Here is a 21,136-nt window from a genome sequence, read left to right as displayed (position 1 = left end):
TCCCTCGGTAGCTGGGTGCGTGCATGTGTGAATGAATGACGGGAAGCATCAATGAGGAATGTATGAATGAGTCGACGAATAGAGGGTATTAAAGGCCGAATTGTTTTATAAATGAATGGGAGATTCTGTACGAATGAGAGCGTCCACGAATCCCTCTGAGGCTTACATGGCGTGATCGATAAGTCATCGAAGTGCATGCATGCGTGATTGAATGACAGCAAACCCGAAGAGCTTGGTCAGAACGGACCTTCACGCTGACCCTAGGGGTCCATGCCAGCTGACGCCATGTCTCCAGTCTTGGGTTACACTGCATTGTGGGGGCTGTAGTCTTGTTCTTCCAATGAAAGTGTCAGTGAGAGGAAACGCCGGGAAGGGCGATGCTGGTGACCTGCGGCGTTGCTGCTGTCACCACCTTCCCTTTCTTTGGGGAGGGGTCTTGGCTCTCGCTTTCCCAGGGACAGCGTGGCTCTAGGGTGGCGGCGGAGGGGGTCGCAGCTGTCCACCCATTGTCCACCCCGGGTATTTTTAACCCTGCCGCCTGTGCTGCGGTCAATGGGCCCTGTGTTGAGAAGGACGTGTTTGTTGCCCACATGTGTCGTTCTGCCCCCGCCCTGCTGTCTGGGAGTCGGTGGGGGTCCCCAGGGAGCATGTGTGCAGAGTTCAGCAGTTTAAAGGGGCATTGCTGTGGGGGCGGCCTGCTAATCTGGGGCTGGAGTGGGGCAGTCAGACAGGGGGTCTGTGGAAGAGAGCTGTCTGCGGCTGGGTGTTCAGCCACCACAGAGGAGGAACCCAGACAAGGTAAGTGGGGTCCACGCTGCAGCTTCAAACAGCGCGCCTTAATGCCTTTCACATAGCGCCAACATGCCCTCTTTAGGCCGCTCAAGCAGTGAGCAACATGCACTCACTTTTTGCGGCTCTGTTTCCCGATCGGCGCTATAAATGATCTTGGGCAAGCTCCCCCTTTACCGATGTGCGCTGAGTGATCTTGGGCAATCTCCCTCTTTCCCGATGTGCGCGGAGTGATCTTGGGCAAACCCTCTTTCCCTATGTGCGCGGAGTGATCTTGGGCAATCTCCCTCGTTCCCTATGTGCGCAGCGTGATCTTGGGCAATCCCCCTCTTTCCCGATGTGCGCTGCGTGATCTTGGGCAATGTCCCTCTTTCCCGATGTGCGCTGCGTGATCTTGGGCAATCCCCCTCTTTCCGTATGTACGCTGCGTGATATTGGGCAATCTCCCTCTTTCTCGATGTGCGCTGCGTGATCTTGGGCAATCCCCCTCTTTCCCGATGTGCGCTGCGTGATCTTGGGCAATCTACCTCTTTCCCGATGTGCGCTGCGTGATCTTGGGCAATCTCCCGCTTTGTGCGCTGCGTGATTTTGGGCAATCCCCCTCTTTCCCGATGTGCGCTGCGTGATCTTGGGCAATCTCCCTCTTTCCCGATGTGCGCTGCGTGATCTTGGGCAATCTACCTCTTTCCCGATGTGCGCTGCGTGATCTTGGGCAATCTACCTCTTTCTCGATGTGCGCTGCGTGATCTTGGGCAATCTCCCTCTTTCTCGATGTGCGCTGCGTGATCTTGGGCAATCCCCCTCTTTCCCGATGTGCGCTGCGTGATCTTGGGCAATCTCCCTCTTTCCCGATGTGCACTGCGTGATCTTGGGCAATCCCCCTCTTTCCCGATGTGTGCTGCGTAAACGTGGGCAATCTCCCTCTTTCAGAGGCGCAACTAGAGCCAATTTTTTTTGGGGGGGGGGGGGGGTGGGGGAGGGGGCTAATAAAACATTTGGGGGGGGGGGGGCTGAATCTTTTAAGCCATATGCAGAGTGGAGCTGCAGGGGCTCTTAGAAGGGGTGAAACAACAGCGAGGTCTCATTAACATGCAAATGGACTTTTAAAGACCTGTGAAGTGCTCGGGTGCAGCTGTGCGCGCGCCGGGAAGCTGTATCATCCCGGGCTGCCACACGCGAGGGGGGAGGGGGGTGGCTGATTGCCTGTGAGTCCAATGGGTGTTGCGCGCCTGCCCTCTTTCCCGATGTGCGCTGCGTGATCTTGGGCAATCCCCCTCTTTCTCGATGTGCGCTGCGTGATCTTGGGGAATCCCCCTCTTTCCCTATGTGCGCTGCGTGATCTTGGGCAATCTCCCTCTTTCCCGATGTGCGCTGCGTGATCTTGGGCAATCTCCCTCTTTCCTGATGTGCGCTGCGTGATCTTGGGCAATCCCCCTCTTTTCCGATGTGCGCTGCGTGATCTTGGGCAATCTCCCTCTTTCCTGATGTACGCTGCGTGATCTTGGGCAATCTCCCTCTTTCCTGATGTGCGCTGCGTGATCTTGGGCAATCTCCCTCTTTCCCGATGTGCGCTGCGTGATCTTGGGCAATCCCCCTCTTTCCCGATGTGCGCTGCGTGATCTTGGGCAATCCCCCTCTTTCCCGATGTGCGCTGCGTGATCTTGGGCAATCCCCCTCTTTCCCGATGTGCGCTGCGTGATCTTGGGCAATCCCCCTCTTTCCCGATGTGCGCTGCGTGATCTTGGGCAATCTCCCTCTTTCCCGATGTGCGCTGCGTGATCTTGGGCAATCCCCCTTTCTCTGCCAGGTGTGCTGGGTTGCATTCTGAGGGTCGAGGGAGAGTCGTGGAAGTTACTTCCGTGTTGGGCTGCTGGGGCTGAATTTCTCCAGAGAGGGTCCAGCGGGTAGCATGCCTCTCAGGGGTTGCATTAGAGATGAACCAGATAGAAATTCGTAGTGCGAGCCGAGCCAGAGTTGGTTCTAAGGGCTAAAGTTCGAGCCGAGCCAGAGTTCGTAAAGGGCCAAAGTTCGAGCCGAGCCAGACTTGGTTCTAAGGACCAAAGTTCGAGCTGAGCCTTCAAACGGTTCAGAATAAAAAAGATACAGCAAACGTCAAGTCAAAGGAAGAGAAAGGATCGTTCCTGTTCCAAAAAGACGATTTCTTGAACGCTTGTGTTTCACGATAGTGAGCTGTGCTGCCATCAGGTGAAAGGACCGTTTCCCACGTGCAATGCCCTGACAGCACTGTCACGAGTAACCCTTGAGATGTCGGTCTGTTCCATGCAGTCTATATGAAAAATATTGTTGTATGTAGATCACATGACCGTCAATTATTCCTTAAGTAAGTGTTCTTTTCATATAGCACACAATTTAAACTGGGTATTTTTTAAGTGAACTCATATTTGAGTCTTAGGTAAGATGAGGCGCAGAATTAAAGTGGTTTGCCTAGGATCACACAATGGTGTTAAGTGGGAAGCTGGGATCGGAACTCACGGTTCATGACTAGACATTGGATTTTCTTAGCCAGTGGATGGGACTTGCCTTCTCTATCCCAATGAAAACCTGCGGTCAATGCTTTGTGTTTCTTTCAAAAGCTAAATTAGTACATAGTGCCAAATAAATAAGTATATTACATTTGAAACCAACTGACATAAGAAATGTTTTTTTTAAAAGTGCAAAATTATAGGAAGGCAGCACATTCTATTTTTTATTTTTCTATCACTGTATTCCCTGTACTGATGCCTGGAGGGTTCAACACCAGTAGCGGCTGCTACCGACCATGGGTGGTAGGCCCTGAGGGAGGAAGAGGGGAAATCATTTTTTTTTAAAGGGACTTACCTTTTTTACTGCAGACCGCCGCCTCTTCTTCCTCTGTCTTCCTCTCTGCACGGCAGGAAGCACACAGCTCCCCAGAATCCCCTGGCCAATCACAACGCTGCCTTAGCAGCATTGTGATTGGTCAGAGCGCCGTGGTTCGGCGCTAAGACTGGGGCTAGCAGGCTGTGCATGTTCCCACACAGGGTTTAATACAGCCTGCGTGGAGAACATGCAAAGTGCGCATGACGCTTTGGCTGGCCTGAGACAGCCGGCCAAAGGTGTGCACTTTAGGTGCTGCCGCCACTCCTCCCCCTGTGACACGCGGGGCTTCAGCTGCAAGCTGTACGCAAAAACAAAATAACAACAAACTTTATTATCATTTTATTTTTTGCATTGACTGACTGACTAACTGACTGATTGTATTTGTAGAGTGCACTTATGCCGAGGCGTCTTGGCGCTAGGTAGCAAGATCTGGGTAAGCACCGAGGTTAGCCTTGTATGAAAAGCCTGGTTTTTATAGCCTTTCTAAAGATGGATCGCGATGGCTGAAGACGGAGGGAAGCAGGGAGGGAGTTCCATAGTTTGGCCGCCAGGAATGAAAAGCGTTTACCTCCCCAGCTCGCCCTCTTGGTTTTGGGAGGATGGACCAGCCCAACGTCCGATGACCGTAGACAGCGCGCCGGGATGTAACGGGGGAATAGAGATTGAACATCTCCTGCCCCGCCTCCGTAGAGGGCTTTGTGTACAAGGCAAAGGGCCTTAAACTCAACCCGACGTCTTACCGGAAGCCAATGAAGTGATTTGATGCTCGCAGAGGTGGGATGGTGTTTGGGAAGGCCATATAGAACTCGGGCTGCAGCGTTTTGAAGTGATTGGAGTTTGTTGAGCTGTTTGACCCCCGCACCCAGATAGAGTGCGTTGCAGTCGTCTATCCTGGATAGAATAAGGGCGCCCGCTACTGTTTTCCTGAGGGAAGGCGGAATAAATGGGAGAATTTTGTAAAGAATCTTGAGTGTAAAAAAACAGGCAGAGACCACTTGGTTGATTTGGGGGGTGCAGTTGAGCCCGCCATCGAAGAGAAAGCCAAGGTTTCTAGCCTTGGTAACTGGCGCGGGGCACGAACCAGCCTCAGGGGGCCACCAACATTGATTCCAGATGGAGGGATTCTTACCAAACTCGAAGATCTCGGTTTTTTGAGTATTAAGCTTTAAGAAGTTGACCCTCATCCATGACATTACGGAGGAGAGACAGTCGCGGAACCGCTCGGCTGACATATTGTCATTTTGTGTGACCGACACCAGTAGTTGTGTATCGTCGGCATAGGACACAAGCACTAGGCCATGACTCTTGATCAGTCTGGCCAATGGAGTCACATAGATGTTAAAAAGAGTGGGCGAGAGTGCAGAGCCCTGCGGGACTCCGCCCGGGAGAGTGAACCGTTCCGATTGCAGACCTTCCCAGTGAATTAATTGTTCCCTGGAGTCTAGGAAGGAAGCGAGAAGGGACAAGGCCTTACCACGGAGTCCCACGGATTGCAGCCTTGTTAGTAACACTGCATGATTTGCAGTGTCACACGCTGCCGTGAGGTCTAGTAATATAAGGGCAGCTCCACCACCATCATCCGACATCCTTCGAATCTCCTCAGTTGCCATAATCAGGTCAGATTCTGTGGAGTGCTGGGATCTAAACCCATGCTGGGTGGAGTCCAGCAGGTTCTTTTTCTCCAGGTGGGTAGTCAGATCCTGATTAATGGCCTTTTCCATGATCTTGGAAGTTATAGGCAGACATGAAATGGGACGGTAATTCTTCGCCTCCAAAGGGTCAAGGGAAGGTTTTTTCAGTATAGGCCTGATGCAGGCCAGTTTCCATCCTGCGGGAAAGATCCCTGTTTCAATCACTAGATGAAGCAGAGGGGTCAGTGCTCTGCCGACCTCTTCCGCCGCTAGGCGTAAGATATAGGGGGGGCACCGGTCAAGTGGGGATCCTGATTTAGTTAAAAAAAGTAGATCAACCACTTGCTTCACCTCCAAACTTGAATAATGGGTTAGGCTCCCGTAGCAGGACTGTCTATCCCACGCCTCGAGGGGAGTAGTCCTATTGACCTGGGGTAGATTCAAAAGTTCCTCGTAGACCTGATTTACCTTGGTCTGAAAGAAGACCGCTAGGTTATCAATAAAAATTTGGTTAGGGAAAAAGACCCTTGGCCGACTGGACAGTGCAGTGACTGTTTTGAATAATTCTTTGGAGGAATTGAAGGATTCAAGGATTTTAGCAGTAAAGTAGGTGGTTTTAGCTAAGATTATAGCTTGCTTGTATTCATTTAAGACGGCACCATAGTCTGATTTGAGCGCAAGGCTATAGGAGGAGCGCCAGATGCGTTCCTTATGTCTGCATTTGATTTTTATGTTTTTTAACTCTGCTGAGTACCACGGTGCTGATGCGTGCCTTTTTTTCGCTGGCTTAGACACTTCAGGGGCCAGTGGATTTGTGGCCTGGATAATCCAATTGTTAAAGTCTACAGCTGCCTGATTGGGATCTGCCTGGAAGGTAGGATTATCTTTCAGGGCTGCGGTAAGCTCAAGTTGAGAGACTTTTTTCCAGGCCCGAACTTTGCTCAGAGGGGGTCTTATTCTACGGGACTGATTGTTGAAGGCAATATTAATGATAAAGTTGACAGCATAGTGGTCGGTCCAAAGAAGGGGTAGTGAGCTAGCTACTTCAATATGTGTACTATTTGTGAAAATGCCATCCGGGGTGTGTCCTGCTTGATGTGTGGGTTGTTGCACCAGTTGAGTCAGACCAAAGCTGGCTAGGGTGTCTGTTAGATTTGAGGTGTCCACATTATTAGTTACCTCTAAGTGAAAGTTGAAGTCTCCAAGCAGCGAAAAGGACTCAATGTTGAGACAGGACTCCATGCGGGTTTGCAACTTGGAGATGAAAGGTCGCCTAGGTCCAGGGGGTCTATAAACTAGAATTCCTTGGAAGACTTCCCTATTATTTAGTTTTATGCTCAGAAACATGGCCTCTGCCGCCAGACGAGGCTCGGGTGTCAATCTTACCTTAAAACAGGCTCGATAAATTAAGGCGATTCCGCCCCCGGTAGTCCCAGTTCCGTCCAGATTGGTGAATAAATAATCTGCTGGTACTACATGAGTCCAGTCAGGGTTGCTAGCATCGTAAACCCACGTTTCAGTTAAAAAGATCAGGTCTGGGTGATGAAGTTGAATAAGACATTCAAGGTCGTTTTTGTGTTTCATTAGAGACCTAATATTAGTTAGAATGCAATTAATGGAATTAGCGCATTTCCTGGTCACGTTATTGTTTGAAGGGATGGAGTGCAGGTGTGGCCCACCCTGTGCAGGATTAGACACCCTGGTATTAATCTGCTGGGAGTTTAGGCTGGGCCTGGACATAATTGAGGTAAGTTGCTTGGCTCTACACCTACCGCAATCGACCTGGGGGAAGTTTGCAGCTTGCAGTTGAAGCAGTGGGGCTACGCTCCTCCGCCTTAGCGGAGGATCCGCCACTGTTCAACACCCCAGTGATGGCCTATTCACAGCACTCCATGGCATCCTCTACGGCATCCCCCGATCAGCCCACTGGAAGCCCACCAGGCAGAGGGTATTAAATATGTGGAGTAACTTTAGCACAGGGTTGCTGCAGTACTGGTGAAGCGGGGCTTTGAGAAGTAAGTGTGAGTGCAGACGGCGCGGCCTGTAAGGGGTTTGAGAGCATGAACGTCCATTCACTAAAATGCCTGGGGTAGCAGAAGTGATATCACATGCCCTTTGACCTTCAATTTCACTCACAAGCTTACATATACACACACATTCACACTTACACACACACTCTCTCTCACATAAACACACACTCACCTGCAAGCATGCACAGAACATACATTTAAAAGCATTTTTTTACTTACCTCAGCTTCTAGGAAAAGTCATTTTCCAGCTAATTGTACTCCATTTATTTTTTATTACCCTAATGGTGAATAATGAAACATTTCTCACTATTAGTGTAATAAAATCATTAAGAGAAAAACAAAGTGGAGCACCAGCCAACGCTCTTAATTACCACTGTGTTCCTGGCACTGATTTTGCACCTCTCAGGCCCCGGTTCACAAAGGCTGTGCCTCCAGAGGTTGTAAGGGGCAAGCCAGGGGTCGCAGCTGCGACCTCTCGTGACCTTTCAATGACATCCATGCTTGAGAATCCAGCAGAAGGTGATACTGAGCTATGTATTAGTATTTTAATAGTGATCGAAGCAGACAGGATTACACTGATGGCCACCCTATGCAAGGTTACCACCAGCGGTCACCTCAGTGCGTCAGGCAGGGTCACACTGATAGCCGCTCTATGCAAGGTCACCACCAGCGGTCACTTCAGGACGTCAGACAAGATCACACTGATGGCCGCCCCATGCAAGGTCACCACCAGCGGTCACCTCAGTGCGTCAGGCAGGATTACACTGATGGTCGCCATATGCAAGGTCACCACCAGCGGTCACCTCAGTGCATCAGGCAGGATTACAATCATGGCTGCCCTATGCAAGGTTACCACCAGCGGTCACCTCAGTGCATAGGCAGGATTACAATGATGGCCGCCCTATGCAAGGTTACTGCCAGCGGTCACCTCAGTGTATCAGGCAGGATTGCACTGATGGCCGCCCTATGCAAGGTTACCACCACGGTCACCTCAGTGCATCAGGCAGGATTACAATGATGGCCGCCCTATGCAAGGGTACTGCCAGCGGTCACCTCAGGGCATCAGACAGGATCACACTGATGGCCGCTCTATGCAAGGTTACCACCACGGTCACCTCAGAGCGTCAGGCAGGATTACACTGATGGTCGCCCTATGCAAGGTTACCACCACGGTTACCTCAGTGCATCAGGCAGGATTACACTGATGGCCACCCTATGCAAGGTTACTACCAGCGGTCACCTCAGTGCATCAGGCAGGATTACACTGATGGTTGCCCTATGCAAGGTTACCGCCAGCGGTCACCTCAGTGCATCAGACAGGATTACACTGATGGTCGCCCTATGCAAGGTTGCTACCAGCGGTCACCTGAGTGCATCAGGCAGGATTACACGGATGGTCGCCCTATGCAAGGTTGCTACCAGCGGTCACCTGAGTGCATCAGGCAGGATTACACGGATGGTCGCCCTATGCAAGGTTACCACCAGCGCTCACCTGAGTGCATCAGGCAGGATTACACTGATGGTCGCCCTATGCAAGGTTACCACCAGAGGTCACCTCAGTGCATCAGACAGGATTACACTGATGGTCGCCCTATGCAAGGTTACTACCAGCGGTCACCTCAGTGTATCAGGCAGGATTGCACTGATGGCCGCCCTATGCAAGGTTACCACCAGCGGTCACCTCAGTGCATCAGGCAGGATTACACTGATGGCCGCCCTATGCGAGGTTACTACCAGCGGTCAGCTCAGTGCATCAGGCAGGATTACACTGATGGCCGCCCTATGCAAGGTTACTACCAGCGGTCACCTCAGTGCATCAGGCAGGATTACATTGATGGTCGCCCTATGCAAGGTTACCGCCAGCGGTCACCTCAGTGCATCAGACAGGATTACTCTGATGGTCATCCCCTATGCAAGGTTGATACCAGCGGTCACCTCAAGGCGTCAGGCAGGATTACACTGATGGCCGCCCTATGCAAGGTTACCACCAGCGGTCACCTCAGTGCATCAGGCAGGATTACACTGATGGCCGCCCTATGCAAGGTTACCACCAGCGGTCCCCTGAGTGCATCAGGCAGGATTACACTGATGGTCGCCCTATGCAAGGTTACCACCACGGTCACCTCAGTGCATCAGGCAGGATTACAATGATGGCCGCCCTATGCAAGGTTACCACCAGCGGTCACCTCAGTGCGTCAGGCAGGATTACACTGATGGCCGCCCTATGCAAGGTTACTGCCAGCGGTCACCTCAGTGCATCAGGCAGGATTACACTGATGGTCGCCCTCGGCAAGGTTACCACCAGCGGTCACCTCAGTGCATCAGGCAGGATTACACTGATGGCCGCCCTATGCAAGGTTACCACCAGCGGTCACCTGAGCGCATCAGGCAGGATTACACTGATGGCCGCCCTATGCAAGGTTACCACCAGCGGTAACCTCAGTGCGTCAGGCAGGATTACACTGATGGTCGCCCTCTGCAAGGTTACCACCAGCGGTAACCTCAGTGCATCAGGCAGGATTACACTGATGGTCGCCCTATGCAAGGTTACCACCACGGTCACCTCAGTGCATCAGGCAGGATTACAGGATTACAGGATTACAATGATGTCCGCCCTATGCATGGTTACTGCCAGCGGTGCCGCTCGTAGGCGCAGACTGTGGACACTGCCTTTTAAAACCTTCTTTTACCGTGGTTGGAGCTGATGAAACTTTCTGGTGGAAATAACCCTTGAAGGCTGCTTTCGACTACCGCTGGGACTGCGAGGCCCAGGGTGCCTTGCATCGCTGTCATACTCCGCACCTGGTGCCTCTTCCCGGCCCCTCCTTCTCCCGCTATTTAACTCACGCCCCTTACCGCGTGAGCGGGACGCGTGCGGGGCGTAGACTGGGGCGAAGCCTGGGCAAAGGGTGGGCCGTCTGAGGCCGTCCGAGGACGATCGTGGACGGGACGGGCCACCCCCTTAACCTTCCTCCCACGGTGAGAGTATCTATTGTGCTCTGACTAAAATTTTCGCTCGTTGTGGACATTTATTTTTAGTGTATAGCTGGACTTTATTTGTATTTCTTCGTTGTAGCTTCACTGTAGCATATAAACATGTCCCAAAGCGCTGATAAATCGCGTACTTTAACCGTAAACACTTCTAAAGGCCCAGTGTCTGGAACTATTGATCAATTCTTCAAGCGTGTAACTACAGTTTTGGAGAAGGAAATAGCGGACACAGAAAAGCGTTTATCTTTAGACTTGTTAACAGGCAAGCGCTCTTCATTGGGCACAATTGGTAAAGCTCTTTCTCCAGAGGCGTCGAATGTGGGTATAGGAACTTCTAGACCCTACTTGACGCCTAAAACGACAAAAAAAGTGTTTCAGGTTAACTCCCCACGCTTGGTTCCCCCTTCTGATAATACAAGCAGCCTAACTTTATCAGGGCTATCAGATTCACCGAACCTAGCTATCTCTCCCCCCCCTGTGGCAAATAGACAACCAGTAAGAAAGAGACGAGGTATTTTTACCAGGCCACTTTTGGCTAAAAAGAAGAAGGCTAAACCACCTGCTCAAAACCCGAATCATTTAGGTTCCGTAGCAACAAACATTCTTCCTCTAAGCATGAACGCCCCAGGATTACCATCTAGTCCGGATATTATGACCGATCTACTTGCTAAATTAGAGATCATGGTCAAATCCCTTTTACTCCCTCTTCTTGAAAGGTCTAGATTAATAACCCTTCATCTAGAGGATCTAAGTAAACAAATGGAAAGGAATAATCTAGCCATATCCGAACTTCTAAATACCCAGACTAAAAACAGTATTAACGAACAAGTCCCTTCTCTTTCTCCCGTGACAATGCGACCTTCCATCAGTGATAATTTGATGAAACCGCGCACTATTTTGGGGGAAAACTCTGCGGAAATACTATCTAATAAAACCGCAGATTTAGGCAGAAACCACCACGCAACAACCAGCAAAGAATTAGAAAGGGACAAAAAGGTGGGCAATAGCCCCAAATCTGGTATTTTAGTAGAAACCGAAGAACAAAAAAGTAAAAATATAAATAATTCTTCGGCAACATCTAACATAAGGAAAAAGGATACAAAAGATCACGAGAAGTGTGAATGGCTAACCCAGCCTCAACACATTCCAGTAAGCAGAAGAGTGGACCTACCCCCTGAATCAGCCCCATACACGATCATTATGACAGGGGTTCCTGAATTAACAGAGGGTGTAAGGGGGGACTTTTATGCGCTAAAAAACAAAACTATTCATTGGTTGAATCATAATAGACCCCTCCCTGCACACATAAATGGAGAAATTCTCATGGTGAGACGTACATGCTGGGTAGGAACTAGACCGAAAGAAAAGAAGGGGGACGTGATAATTATACATTTTAGAGATCACAGAGCGGTCAGATGCATAGGCGATTCGTATGAAGCTAGAGGGGAGGATGCCATCGCTACACATTTAGTCAACTACTTCTACCCTAGAGAACTGATTTCTCACTCCAATCCCCATGTCATAAAAGATCCTTCTTCGAATTGGAGGGAAGTAGATCATCGTTTCTCTTTTCAAGCTGCTCGTAATCACGTTTTTCATCCCCAGTTGAATGGTAGGTTCCTGAATAATAATCATCAGTCATTTCAAGCCTTAAATCAGGTACACAGGAATAACCATCCCCAGATATACCAGAGGTTTAATATACCTACCTCTAATTCCTATGCAGCTTTGTATGGTTTGGAAGACGTAGATTGACTTAATGCTAAAGATGCTCAAACTCGAAAACCCAACGCACTTTATCAACCTCCTTTTAACGACACTGATTATGCAACTGAAAACGCGGAAATTCAAATAACAGAAATTGACACCCCCCCCTCTGCACCAATTCCTCCACAGCATAGAGGTCTTGATACTACTCCAATGAGTACCTGTAGTCAATCACCTAAACAGCTGGGGGTTATAGAACCAAGAGCTGTAGAAATCTCCCCTGTAGTGAAAGCATTTAATACAAATAAAAGCTCAGATTTAAGAAATGCTTACACTACAGTACAGATTATGTCATGGAACATTGCGGGTCTACGTGCCAAAATAACGGACGGGACCCTAATAGACTTTGTTCAAGATTATCACGTAATTTGTCTACAAGAGACATGGTCCACCAATGAACAACACTTGATGGGCTATAAAACATATGTCTCAGCGGCTATTGCAGGTTCACACGGTAGGGCGAAGGGGGGTTTGACGGTATTCATAAAAAATACCATACCTGGGCAAAAAGTTACCCCCCTTAGACTACACACTAACCATCAGATCTTGAAACTCTCATTTAAGGGGAAGGGAGTAATTTTCTTAGTAAATTCTTATGATAACCTTCCAGAATGTGAGAGACCAGAATTACTTGGGGCTATCCGCAATAAACTTTCCACCTTGATAAGTAAAATACAAGGGACAGATGTCCCAAGCATCGTCTGGGGGGGTGACTTTAATCATCACCCCTGCGGCGCGATAAACAGTAGTATCTGTGGGATAGGGGAAGAAACAGATAATCATGTGACTCACTTTAGCCATACTAAGATAGGAGACCTCCTCAATGAAATGATGTCGGAATTAGGTCTAATGATTCTAAATAAAACTGATATTCCATTGGGACAATTGCAGGCTACCTATCTGGGCAGGGGGTGGGAGACAACGATCGATTATATTTTGATCACAGCTGCACTGGGAAGTAGAGCGCAGAGTTTTAAACTAATAATTAACACACTAAGTGACCATGCAGCGTTGGTTTTTAATCTGATTCTCGATGTGGGGAAATTCAAACCATATTCGATGATGACTGCTCTTGCCCAGAATAACATTCACTTGACAAAACTAAATGGCTACGCCGTAGGTTGGGGCAAGATAGAACCAGAAGCTATAACTAAGAAGGTGGTTCAAGCGGTATATCCCGCCATTGTGAAATGTCTAGACAGTGACACCAATCAAAAAGAACTGTTGTACAATTTTAGCATAATTTTGGAGAAAGTAAAAAATCTTTTAACACGTACCAATAAAGGGAAAAAAGGCGAGAAAAGAGGGTGGTTTAGCCACGAATGCACCTTAGCCCACAAACTTTTAAAAAAAGCCCTGTCAAAACCCGTAAGAGATCAAGATGAGATTCGCAGGCTAAAGAGGTCATACCGTCTAGCCTGCAGAATAAGGAAACAGAAAATAAAAAAATCTCTATGGGACCAACTACACGAGAGCTCCCAGTCTAGAAATGGTGAGCTGTTCTGGAGGATAGTGAAGACTCCCTTTCTGACAGATAGCCGCGATCAGCCAACAGTCGAAGTAGCGATTGACGGTCCAACATGGGTAAACTACTTCTCTAAAGTGTTCAGTAAAACACAAGCAGTTGACCTGGAAGAAAAGAACGATGATAGTCCCCAAGAAATTTTATTTCCGATTCCCTTCAACTTTGAATTACACGAAGTTATAAATGCTGTGAAAGCTAGCAAAGGTGGAAAAGCCCCCGGCCCAGATGGAGTACCAGTTGATTTTTTTAAATTCCAACTTGACCTGTGGGCCCCAATTTTAAAGGGGGTGTTTGATGCTGCAATGAATCATGGGTTAATTGAAACTTGGACACAATCAATTATGATTCCGGTTTTTAAAAAGGGAAATAGAGATGAGGTCTCCTGCTATCGGCCAATATCATTATTGGACTCTCTTGGCAAAGTCTTGGGTAGGGTGGTCTTACAGCGACTTCAAGAGTGGGCGGAAGATCATAACATACTATCTGATATTCAGTTTGGCTTCCGGGAGGGCTTTGGTACAATAGAACAGGCATTGAACTTAAGCCTATTGATGGGAAAATATGTAACAGCAAAAGAAGGCAGATTGTACATGGTCTATGTCGATCTTTCTGCGGCATTCGACTGTGTTTCCCATTCAAAGCTCTGGTCTGTCCTTACTGACATGGGAATAGATCCAGCCCTGGTAAACCTTCTTCGGGCATTATACTCTAATGCTTCGTCCAGGGTCCGTTTCGGAACACAAGGCGAAGTATCTGAGTCCTTCAGGGTGCAACGCGGCGTGAGGCAGGGTTGTGTCCTGGCCCCCTTTCTCTTCTCTCTCTATACCAATGGTCTGGAGGTAGCGATGTTGAGAGGGGCACAGGACCTCCCTCGAATAAAAGATCGCCTCATCCCAGCGTTTCTCTATGCGGATGACGCAGTAATTCTGGCGCGTACTCCGCGAGAGCTGCAGAAATCCCTTGATAGGTACTCAAAGTTCATGGTCACTCTGGATCTTAAAATAAATATAAAAAAACCTATGTGATGGTGGCAGGAAAGGACAGGAAAAGGGGAAAGTCCATATTCTTAGACAAAGAGATGCTGGAGTTCACTAACCGATACCCGTACCTTGGAGTCATGATTGATGAAAAACTTAATTGGAAAGCGGATATTAATGCTAGAAAACACCACCTCTTGCGAGCAATAATGGCCCTCATAAAATTTTCCCAGAAACTAGGAAAAAGACCACCCGTAGAACTCCTTCGCATTTACGTAGCGAAGTGCCACTCCATCGCACTCTATGGGGCAGGCTTGTGGGGCCATAAAAGCACGAATGTGCTGCAAGTTGCAGAGAATGTTTTTATGAGATTTCTCCTGATGACTCCCAAACGTGTATCTACTTTTTCTTGCCACGCTGAACTTGGCATGGCCCACATCGAAGATCTGGCTAAAATCCAACCTCTTCTATTGTGGCGCCGTATCTGGATGTCATCAAAAAATTTACTTACAAAGGAGATTATAGCAGACTGCATGTCTTTGGAGCATGCAGGAAAAATTGAGTGGCTGCTGTACATAAAAAAGTTTTTTACTGATTTAGACCTGATCAAATACTATGTTAACCCTGAATTAATGTCTGAGATCTCAAAGAAAGAGCTAAAAATAAGAGCCCTCTCTCATTTGGAAGAATTACGGCTAACTAAGGAGACAAGTAAAACATCGGTTCAACATTCTCTGATGGTTGTGACCACTTTGAATATTGAACCATACTTGACCTATGTTGAGTCTCAATTTGAGCACTTCTTGTTGACGCGTTTCAGACTGAATGTCTTCCATAGGCTTGTAGCTTTCCCCAAACGTAATTCCTGGAAAGAGGCTCTAGTGGCGTGCCCTTGTGACGAAATCTCAGTACAAACAACAATGCACACTGTTTTGTTTTGCAAGTTTTATGCTGATCACCGCAATTTATGGTTGACTCCACTGTTAAGAACTCTTGGTTTCAGAAGATGTCGCCCTGCTATGCTGCACCTACAATTTCTGAACACTACACTGATTACAAAAAGTGTTATTACATTTTTGAAGTGTATCTATAATCACAGAACAAACCTTGGTTGAAAGAATCCCTGTTACTCTAAATAATTGTACACATTGTGTATATTGTGGGTGATATGTTCTTTGTAAATGCTTTTATGGTTATAACTGTTTTTATATAACCGAATAAAGATTTATATTATTATTATTACTGCCAGCGGTCACCTCAGTGTATCAGGCAGGATTGCACTGATGGCCGCCCTATGCAAGGTTACCACCAGCGGTCACCTCAGTGCATCAGGCAGGATTACACTGATGGCCGCCCTATGCAAGGTTACCACCAGCGGTCACCTCATTGCGTCAGGCAGGATTACACTGATGGCCGCCCTATGCAAGGTTACCACCAGCGGTCCCCTGAGTGCATCAGGCAGGATTACACTGATGGTCGCCCTATGCAAGGTTACCACCACGGTCACCTCAGTGCATCAGGCAGGATTACACTGATGGCCGCCCTATGCAAGGTTACCACCAGCGGTCACCTGAGTGCATCAGGCAGGATTACACTGATGGCCGCCCTATGCAAGGTTACCACCAGCGGTAACCTCAGTGCATCAGGCAGGATTACAATGATGGCCGCCCTATGCAAGGTTACCACCACGGTCACCTCAGTGCATCAGGCAGGATTACAATGATGGCCGCCCTATGCAAGGTTACTGCCAGCTGTCACCTCAGTGTATCAGGCAGGATTGCACTGATGGCCGCCCTATGCAAGGTTACCACCACGGTCACCTCAGTGCATCAGGCAGGATTACAATGATGGCCGCCCTATGCATGGTTACTGCCAGCGGTCACCTCGGTGTATCAGGCAGGATTACACTGATGGTCGCCCTATGCAGGGTTACCACCAGCGGTCCCCTCAGTGCATCAGGCAGGATTACACTGATGGTCGCCCTATGCAAGGTTACCACCAGCGGTCCCCTCAGTGCATCAGGCAGGATTACAATGATCCGCCCTATGCAAGGTTACCACCAGCGGTCAGCTCAGTGCATCAGGCAGGATTACACTGATGGCCGCCCTATGCAAGGTTACCACCAGCGGTCACTTCAGGGCATCAGACAGGATCACACTGATGGCCGCCCTATGCAAGGTTACCACCACGGTCACCTCAGTGCATCAGGCAGGATTACAATGATGGCCGCCCTATGCAAGGTTACCACCACGGTCACCTCAGTGCATCAGGCAGGATTACAATGATGGCCGCCCTATGCAAGGTTACCACCAGCGGTTACCTGAGTGCATCAGGCAGGATTACACTGATGGCCGCCCTATGCAAGGTTACCACCAGCGGTAACCTCAGTGCATCAGGCAGGATTACAATGATGGCCGCCCTATGCAAGGTTACCACCACGGTCACCTCAGTGCATCAGGCAGGATTACAATGATGGCCGCCCTATGCAAGGTTACTGCCAGCGGTCACCTCAGTGTATCAGGCAGGATTGCACTGATGGCCGCCCTATGCAAGGTTACCACCACGGTCACCTCAGTGCATCAGGCAGGATTACAATGATGGCCGCCCTATGCATGGTTACTGCCAGCGGTCACCTCAGTGTATCAGGCAGGATTACACTGATGGTCGCCCTCTGCAAGGTTACCACCAGCGGTCACCTGAGCGCATCAGGCAGGATTACACTGATGGTCGCCCTAAACAAGGTTACCACCAGCGGTCACCTGAGCGCATCAGGCAGGATTACACTGATGGTCGCCCTATGCAGGGTTACCACCAGCGGTCCCCTCAGTGCATCAGGCAGGATTACACTGATGGTCGCCCTATGCAAGGTTACCACCACGGTCACCTCAGTGCATCAGGCAGGATTACAATGATGGCCGCCCTATGCAAGGTTGCTACCAGCGGTCACCTGAGTGCTTCAGGCAGGATTACACTGATGTCCGTCCTATGCAAGGTTACCACCACGGTCACCTCAGTGCATCAGGCAGGATTACACAGATGTCCGTCCTATGCAAGGTTACTGCCAGCGGTCACCTCAGTGCATCAGGCAGGATTACACTGATGGTCGCCCTATGCAGGTTTACCACCAGCGGTCACCTCAGTGCATCAGGCAGGATTACAATGATGGCCGCCCTATGCAAGGTTACCACCAGCGGTCACCTGAGCGCATCAGGCAGGATTACACTGATGGTCGCCCTATGCAGGGTTACCACCAGCGGTCCCCTCAGTGCATCACTCAGGATTACACTGATGGCCGCCCTATGCAAGGTTACCACCAGCGGTCCCCTCAGTGCATCAGGCAGGATTACACTGATGGTCGCCCTATGCAAGGTTACCACCACGGTCACCTCAGGGCATCAGGCAGGATTACACTGATGGCCGCCCTATGCAAGGTTACCACCAGCTGTAACCTCAGTGCATCAGGCAGGATTACAATGATGGCCGTCCTATGCAAGGTTACTGCCAGCGGTCACCTCAGTGCATCAGGCAGGATTACACTGATGGTCACCTGAGTCATTCCAGTGACGAAATGCACAAATGGGAGGGGCACCTTCCCTGGGCCTAGTCGTTCCACGAGCTGCCCCCGCCGCTGCCCCTGCCCTTGCCCCCACCCCACCCTCCCACTTACACTTCCAGGCAGCAGACCCTTTAATTACAGCGGCGTCAGCAGTTATGGGGAGTCTTCTGGGTGTGAGAGACGAGTGAACGGGGGTGACTCTTTGGGATCTGCTGGGGGGCGATGGGTCGCCATGTCTGACCCATCCACAGAGCTTCCATTGTTCCTAACCTGAGAACCCGGTGCTGTCACTCAAAGGCCTCGGGGGGGGGGAGAAGGGGGGGAGGGGATCTGTTGACCGACCCTTAGATCTGGCTGCCTTGTAGATGCGGGGGTGTAGTGGCGCAGGTGGGTGCCTTTGACAGGCCCTTAGATCAGGCTGCCTTGTGGATCCGGGTGTGTCGTGGCGCAGGTGGGGTCCGGTGACAGACCCTTAGATCAGGCTGCCTTGTGGATGCGGGGGTGTCGTGACGCAGGTGGGGTCCGGTGACAGACCCTTAGATCAGGCTGCCTCGTGGGTGCGGGGGTGTCGTGGCGCAGGTGAGGTCTAGTGACAGACCCTTAGATCAGGCTGCCTTGTGGATGCGGGGGTGTCATGGCGCAGGTGGGGTCTGGTGACAGACCCTTAGATCAGGCTACCTTGTAGATGCGGGGGTGTAGTGGCGCAGGTGGGTGCCTTTGACAGGCCCTTAGATCAGGCTGCCTTGTGGATCCGGGTGTGTCGTGGCGCAGGTGGGGGGCGTTGACAGACCCTTAGATCTGGCTGCCTTGTGGATGCGGGGGTGTCGTGACGCAGGTGGGGTCCGGTGACAGACCCTTAGATCAGGCTGCCTCGTGGGTGCGTGGGTGTCGTGGCGCAGGTGAGGTCTAGTGACAGACCCTTAGATCAGGCTGCCTCGTGGATGAGGGGGTGTCATGGCGCAGGTGAGGTCTAGTGACAGACCCTTAGATCAGGCTGCCTCGTGGATGAGGGGGTGTCATGGCGCAGGTGGGGTCTGGTGACAGACCCTTAGATCTGGCTGCCTTGTGGATGCGGGGGTGTAGTGGCGCAGGTGGGTTGCCGTTGACAGGCCCTTAGATCAGGCTGCCTTGTGGATCCGGGTGTGTCGTGGCGCAGGTGGGGGGCGTTGACAGTAGGGTGACCAACCGTCCGTAAATTTCACGGACAGTCCGTAATTTCGGCCGTCTGTTCGTTGTCCGTGAAGGATTCTTTAACGGACTCCGTGTGTCTGTAATTTTAACCGGGCACCGGCCGCACCACCCTAAAGCCGGCACAGCTTCCACCCACCTCCCTTCTTGACTCCGATGCTGTTGAGGTCGGGTGAACAGACTCCGATGCAGCACCAAAGCTCAGATCCCCAGCAGCATTGGAGAGGCTCAGCGGGGTGGCAACCCTCACACCTTCCGCCCTTGATGAGCTGTTCAGAGGTGTTTGAAGGTGACTGAGAGGGAGGGGCTACAGCTTCAGGCGCAGGGGCATCTCTTCAGATGCAAACAGCCCTGAATGCTCATGTCGCTGCAATTTAGAGGGGCCTCACACATTCCCTTTCTGCCCAGGGCCCCAAACATCCTAGAACCGGCCCGAGGCAGCACGTGGTCCTCTTCACAGAGCTTAATTACTGACACTAAATTGTAAGCAAACCTTGGTTCTTCAAACATGCAGTCTATAATGTAATAAAAAAACAATCGCACCCACACTGATTAATAAAGTATTGGGGACAATCAGTTAAATCAGTTCTCTTGGAGTATCTCCTGTAAGTACTGTACATCGCAGTGGGGGATGGCAAAACTAACATTTTGGAAAGAGAGCCTGTCTTCTGGTTGTCTTGTCCAGGAGGGGGTGAGGAGCCCTACCCCACCCTGGAAGAGACCAAGATGATACTAGAATACTGCATGCCCACCCCTGTGCCCACCCTGGTGGATCCTGTTCCCCCTCCTGTGATGGCTCCTGCCCCCCTCCCCCTGTGAATGCTCCTGTCCCCCCTGTGGCCCCCTGTGGTGCATCCTGTCTCCGCCCTGGGTGGCTTCTGTCCCAGTCCTGGAATGGCTCCTGCAGCGAGGGTGAAGTTCTTGATGGGCCTCTTCTCAAAAAGGCTCAGCTCAAAATGAATAAGAAAAGTTGGGCAAGTGAGTAAGTGAAGGGATGGGTGGATGGCTGGATGAATTAGTGAAAGGGTGAATGGATGAATGAAAGATTGAATAGATGGATAATGAGAGAGGATGGATGGATTGATGAGTGAGTGGAAGGATGGATGAGATAAAAGGTAAATAGCTGAATGTATGGGTGGAAGGGTAGCTGGATGGGTAAAAGGGTGGATGGATGAGTGAAAGGATGGATGAGTGAAAAGGTGGATGATGAGTGAGTGAGTGGGTGGGTGGGTGAGTGAAATGATGGATGGATTGATGAATTGATAAGTGCAAGGGTGAATGGATGGACGGATGAGTGAAAGGGTGGATGTAAGGATGGATGAGTGAGTGAAAGGGAGGGTAGATGGACAAAAGGATGAATAGATGAGTGAAGGAGTGAAAGGATAGATGGATGAGAGAAAGGATGGATGAGTGATAGGGTCAATGGATGGATTCATGAGTGGATGAGAAGATGGATGGGTGGATGGGTGGGTGGAAGGAAGGATGGCTAAGTGAAAGGGTCGATGGAGAGAGAAAGGGAGGATGGATGGATGACTGAAAGGGTGGATGGGTGGAAGGATGAGTGACTGGGTGGATGGATGAGTAAGTGAAAGGATGGCTGGATGGGTTAAAGGGTAAATGGCTGGATGGATGAGTGAATGGATGGATGGGTAGAAGAGTGGATGGATGAGTGTACAGATGGATAGGGTGAAAGGGTGGATGGATGGATAATGGATCGATGAGTGAAAGAATGGATGAAGGGATGGTTGAGTGAAATGATAGATGGAAGGATACATGATGGATAGGTTTGCAAATGGTTGAATATGTTTGGATATGGCTAGGCT

The 21,136-nt window shown here is 50.1% G+C and overlaps 1 protein-coding gene across 2 annotated transcripts in view; it reads left to right on the top strand.

The window, feature by feature from the left end:
* The first annotated feature begins 686 nt into the window (after nt 1-686).
* LOC146813709 (uncharacterized) overlaps nt 687-21,136 on the top strand; it is a 248,540-nt gene continuing 228,090 nt past the window's right edge. For both annotated transcript variants that reach the window (XM_085610204.1, XM_085610202.1), the window contains exon 1: nt 687-798. The gene's annotated coding sequence lies outside the window, so the exon portion shown is untranslated. The remainder of the gene's footprint in view (nt 799-21,136) is intronic.

The sequence above is a fragment of the Triturus cristatus genome, chromosome 6 (genome assembly GCF_964204655.1).
Source record: "Triturus cristatus chromosome 6, aTriCri1.1, whole genome shotgun sequence".
Lineage (NCBI taxonomy): Eukaryota > Metazoa > Chordata > Amphibia > Caudata > Salamandridae > Triturus > Triturus cristatus.
The sequence above is the reverse complement of the archived record's forward strand: the minus strand, read 5'-3'. Positions and strand labels throughout refer to the sequence as shown.